The sequence below is a fragment of the Myxine glutinosa genome, chromosome 6 (genome assembly GCF_964187855.1).
Source record: "Myxine glutinosa chromosome 6, kmMyxGlut1.1, whole genome shotgun sequence".
NCBI lineage: Eukaryota > Metazoa > Chordata > Myxini > Myxiniformes > Myxinidae > Myxine > Myxine glutinosa.
In genome coordinates, this window is record NC_136266.1 from 127,541,395 (window position 1) to 127,547,523 (window position 6,129).

Genomic DNA, 6,129 nt, shown 5'->3' on the forward strand with positions numbered 1-6,129 from the left:
CTTGAAATTTGAAGAGAACTTGCATATCTCATCACTGAATTCAACCACCAAGTATTTTTGAGGTCAACATAGGCCAAAAGGTCAACATAGGCCAGATTTCTAAAATCCTCAATTTTCATCCGATTGACTTGAAATTTGAAGAGGACTTGCATATGTGGAAGTGTAAAATTTATCAAATCAAGTAATTTCTATGAGCTCCAACCTGCTCTCCTCGTGTGCAAGTGTTTTTGTGGTTTCCATGCAGAAGTTGGGATTTCCTTCAGTAGGTAAGTCATCTCCGACACTGACCAAATTAGTTTGCTCGAGAAAAGTAAAATTCTTAGAAGAGGCAATGGTAGATCACATATTGTCATGGCAAAATCATTACTGAGGGTAATGTGATTACAAATAGGGTTTTTGGAAATAATGTAATGTTAGATCGAGTATGTCTTATTGAGTTATATAAGCAAATTGGAGAAAAGATATTCTTTTCTTGGTAAATAATTAAATAATACAACTGATGCCACAATGTCTGAGCTGGGCGTCTGAAGTAATTATCATCCATTGAACTGCTTTCAAAATCCCATTGTGCTTGGTGAACTAGTAAATAATCAACTCAGTACGAGGTCGAAGCTATGGTAATTATTTTGCAGAGTTGAACAATGGGAGTGGATGAATTGCTCTACGCTGGCCGTTGTTAAGATAAGCTCAGCGCACCCTTTTTTCTCTTTCCCACTTGTAGTTTATCTAATAGATAGTTTTATGAAATTGTCAACGTTCTCAGTAAAATCTTTCAAAATAACGATAATTAAACACTGAATCAAATAAAAAAAAACATAGCTTATTAGTGTTTGATAAAGGTTAGTCGAAAGTATAAAATCCTATAAAAATCCATGTAGGCTAGCTCTCTCTGGCTCTCTGATCCAATATCTTCTCAGTAAAGATTTCTTTTTGTGGGATTGCAGTATATAGGTTCATACCTCTTATATATGATTTTGACTTATGAGGGAAAAGATGAGTTTGCAGATTGAAAAAGGATGTGGTCGTCATAGCTACGGTACTGAGTGACCCATTGATTAAATAAGGACTTTTTAATTGCATGCCTGTTTTGAAGTTTTAACATGACTTATTAAAACTCATGTTACTAGTGTGTTAATTTGCAATATTGTGTGATAACCCTTGCATCAAACAATAAATGAATTACAGATAAAACCACAGAATGGTAAATCATTTGGTATAGTTTTAATAATAAAGGCACTGTAATTATTTAATTATGACTAAGGATAATATTGTTAAAGATGTGCTTTGAAATAAAGTAAGTGGTCTTTGTTCTTGTCGTGTCGAAAGTGAGTAAAAGATATATCCACTTCGCCGAGAATGACCTTCAAATGTTCTTGAAGTCTTCATACAGGATTAGAGGGAAGCTGGCTCCGAAATGTCTGGCAGGAGACAATGAGAAAACAGAAAACCGCATTAAAGAATTTGAAAATGCAGACCTGCTCTCAGCGGGGAGTACTCTCATCTCAATATTTCACTCCACCAATCACATTGTATCCCCCGATCCTTGCTCCCTCCCACCCAAACTTTGCCCAACCAATCCTACTGCTCTCCTCCCCTCTCTTCGCTCCTCCCCCCTCCACTTGCTCCTCCCACTGCAAATTGTATAAAGAGTCAGGACTGACGTCAAAATATTAGGATTATCACTGGATTTGTAAGATGTTGGTTTTGTTGTACTTTAGGATTTTCACTGAGTTTGTAATGCTGTAAATGTTGTACTTAGGATGTTTTACTTGGCTGGTCGATTCTGTATGTTTACACTGTATGTTGACTGTATACTGTGCATGCTACTGTATCTCTATGATGTTTCCTTTGATGTACATCTCTACTGTACCAGGATTTCACTTGGGACCTTCTGTGAATCTTGCAATGTAATTTGTGAATTGTAATATGCTCTTCTCTGGTTTGATAAAGGTTATTGTTTCTTGTTGTGTATTTCCTTGTAGACAGAAAGTGTTGTCCTCCTCGGGAATTAAAATTTGTGATTCATCTTCTGACAAAGGTTATGGACATTGAATTTCTTGATTCATCTATTACATACTACTGTCTAAAAAATATCCCTATCACATATCTGGTCACTGAATTCAACCACCAATTATATTTGAGGTAAACATGGGCCAAAAGTTCAACATAGGCCACATTTCTAAAATCCTCAATTTCCATCCAATTGACTTCAAATTTGAAGAGGACTTGCATATCTGGTCACTGAATCCAACCACGTATTATATTTTGGGTCAACATAGGCCAAAAGGTCAACATAGGCCAAATTTCTAAAATCCTCAATTTTCATCTAATTGACTTGAAATTTGAAGAGAACTTGCATATCTCATCACTGAATTCAACCACCAAGTATTTTTGAGGTTCACATCAGCCAAGTATTTTGAAAGGTCAACATAGGCCAAATTTCTAAAATCCTCAATTTTCATCCAATTGACTTGAAATTTGAAGAGGACTTGCATATCTGGTCCCTGAATTCAACCACCAAGTATTTTTGAGGTCAACATCGGCCAAATTTCTAAAATCCTCAATTTTCATCGAATTGACTTGAAAATTGAACAGCATTTGCACATTGTCACTAAATAGGGAAACTAACTATATTTGAGGTCAAAAGGGCAAAGGTCAACTCAAGGTCAACCTTCCAAAATTATCATTTTTCATCTGAAAGATCGTCACTTTTCTTCCTGTTGACCCGAGCTTTGATCAAGATTGTCAATTTTAATATTGATGAAATGGACCATTTGCTGTATCAATGGAATTTTTTTCTTGGGGGTGGGGGGCGGATTTTGCAAGTATCGTGCTCCGCATGACGTCTTCTTGTTTTTACATTTATGAGTGATAACTGGTGCATGGCATCTCCCACGAGGGGAAAACTCGCATGTGACCGAAACTCATTTTTACATTTAGAACTACAGATAGTCCTTGACTTACGACGGGGTTATGTTCCGTCATGTCCGTCGGATGTCAGTTCCGTCGGAAGTCAGACCCCCTTTTGTGGACCTGTATTTTTCAGGTAGTAGTTGTGTCATAGCTCCAAAGTACGTGTACTATCATAGTATCATCTGTTAGTCTTATGACGTTAATTACATGGGACATGTATTTCAAGTTAGTATTATGTCTTGAATTACATGTACCTATTATTGGCTTGAATTACATGTACCTATTAATATACGTATACAAGTACGTATTCATGGATTATTTGGGACATTTTTCACATCCGTTTTCCATCATATGACTTTGGAATGTAATATGAGATTTAGGCCAACGGCAAGGCACTGGGACCTATATTCAGCACCAATATGACTTTATTATGTACCATGTATTGATACGTATTCAAGTACGTATTCATGGATTATTTGGGTGAAATAAAAAAATATGACATTTTATAGCAATTTCTTAAACAAAAAATATGTACAAATATACAATGCAGTTTAATCGGTACTAAATAAAATGTACAGTGTATCAATAATATTGAAATCAGGAGCCGGGGTCGTCTATCGTTGAAGAATCATCGGTGGTTGAAGACGAAGTTGATGGTGGCGGTGATGGTGACGAGTTTGGTCTGGGAGACACGGAAAGGGCGGAGGTGGTGGCGGAGGCGTTGGAGGTGGAGGCGATAGGATCTTTTTTTAAAAAGAAATCGTCGAGAGTTGGCTGAACTGTTTGCTTCCTTTTTTCATCGTAAATTTCCCTGTAACACGCTAGGGTCTGCTGAAGTTGTCGATCGAATTTGGACAAGAGATCAACGTTGGTGTCCATGCTCTCGAACAGCTGTCGTCCTTTGTTGAAAACGGCAAACCCCTCAGCCATTCCCTTTATGGTGAACATTTTTTGGGGAGTTTCATCGTCTTTCTCTTCTTCCTTTTTCCTTTCAGATTCTTCTTGATCTCGCTGCTCTTCTATTTCAAGCAGATCCTCGTTCGTCAATTCACCTGGGGTAAAATCAAACAACACCTCCATGTCCTCGACATCAACTTCCAGCTCGAACGTGTGCGCTAGCCTCACAATTCTCTCTCCGATTCCGTCCATCACTTCGTCCTTATTGAAACCTTTGAACGAATTGACGTAACGAAGCATGCAATGTTTCCATATTCCATTCATGCACCATGCAGTCACTTCCTCCCATGCAGAAGCAACATTCCGGATACATTGCAATATGTTGTAGCCTTTCCAGAAGTCTCGTAGCGTTGTCTCTTCTTCTTCCGCTGCAGCAATGGCCTGAGCGAACGTTGCCTGGAGATAGTAGGCCTTAAACGTAGCTATGGCACCCTGGTCCATAGGCTGAAGTATGGCAGTCATGTTGGGAGGCAAATAAACGACCTTGACGTCTGCATGCAAGTCATCAAGATGCTGGGGGTGGCCTGGTGCATTGTCAAGTACCAACACTATCCTGCAAGCGATAGATTGTTGCAGGCGGTATTCACGCACTTGAGGGACAAAGCAACTCAGGAACCAATCTTCAAATAATGCCTGCGTCATCCAGGCCTTTCGGTTGCTTCGGTAGTAGACTGGTAGGGTGTGCTTGACAATGTTTTTAAAGGCACGAGGGTTCTCTGAGCGGTAAATGCAGAAGGGCTCGAGCTTGAACCCTGCAACATTACCGCCCAACAGCAAGGTCAGTCTATCCTTGAATGCCTTGAATCCGGGCATGGTTTTTGCTTCTTGGTGGATGTACGTTCGCTCAGGCATCCTCTTCCAATAAAGTCCAGTTTCGTCGACATTGAAGATTTGTTCTGGTAGGTATCCTTTTTCAACAATCAACTTGTCGAATACCTCCCGGAACCTTGCAGCTCCACCTGCATCTGCACTTGCAGCTTCGCCGCTTACTCTCACGTTATGCATGTTATTTCGTCTCTTAAAACGACATAACCAGCCTTTGCTGGCGGTAAACGTTTCCGTGTAGTCGGTGCCAGCCTGCACCTTCAAAACGTCGAAGAGACTCTTAGCCTTAGCATGTATCATCATCAAGCTAAGAGGCACACATTTTTGCAGCTGGTCTTCCATCCACGTCATCAGCATCTTCTCCATTTCTGCAATAGGTCATTTTCTCTTCTTGGTGATGATAGTAGCAACCATGGGCGCCGCTTCCCTCACAGATTCTCGGATGCGAGTCTTGTCCTTGATGATGAGAGACACCGTTGAGTGGGAGAAGCCAAGGTCACGTGAGATAGCGGTAACGCTTTTACCATTCTCATGCTGCACAATCATTTTGAGCTTAACTTTAAGATTGATCGCCTTCCTCTTCTTCTTATCGGCACCAGCCATGGGTAGTCGTCTCTTGCTGAACATGATGCTTGCAGTAGGGTATAAACAGCGAAGAACTAGTAGGGCAGTAGTAGTAGAGTAATCGTTGGTTTGGCTGAGTTACGGAGCGTAAGGGATGTTGCCAGTGTGAAACACAAAGAGCTACTAACTGAGACACTGCCTCGTGTGGGAGAAGCTGCCTGGAGAGCGATGATGTCATAGCGTCTCTCGCCACCATGCTTTCTCGCTCGCTTCTTCTTCTTTCCTTTTAGTTTTTTTTTACGTATTTTAATTTTTTTCCGCCCGTCGTTTCCGTCGCCGTACGTCCAGGTCGTTGTAAGTCGCGTACGTCATAGGTCGGGAACTATCTGTAGATGATATTCATATAATACTTACCCCGTACAGTCAACTTGGTGCGAGCCAACTCTTCTGTTTTTGAAGGTTTTTTATATTTTATCCAATATGGCTGCCAGACCACGTGAGCATTGACATCATCAATTTATATTCTCCAATATAATTGTTGTGTAGATCACGCTCAAGAAACGTAATGCCTACCGGAGTGACGCAGGGCTACTTTGAAACCTCCAATCTGCAAAGCAACAGGGTCTTCAGACACAGATCCAGCAGGAAGTTCTTCAAGAGCAGCCCACAGTTGTGGTCGCTTTGACGAGACTCTCAAGTTTCAAACTGAGCAACTGGAACGACCAGCGGCCAAAACGATATCATCTTCCAAGTAGGTGAACGATTTCGTATTTCCAGATCGGAAGAGGTATATCCGTCAGCCATCTGCTTCTTATAAGTGTGTATGACTCTGCCAAGTGTTGAGTCATCTCCAAAATTATTCAGAGGATG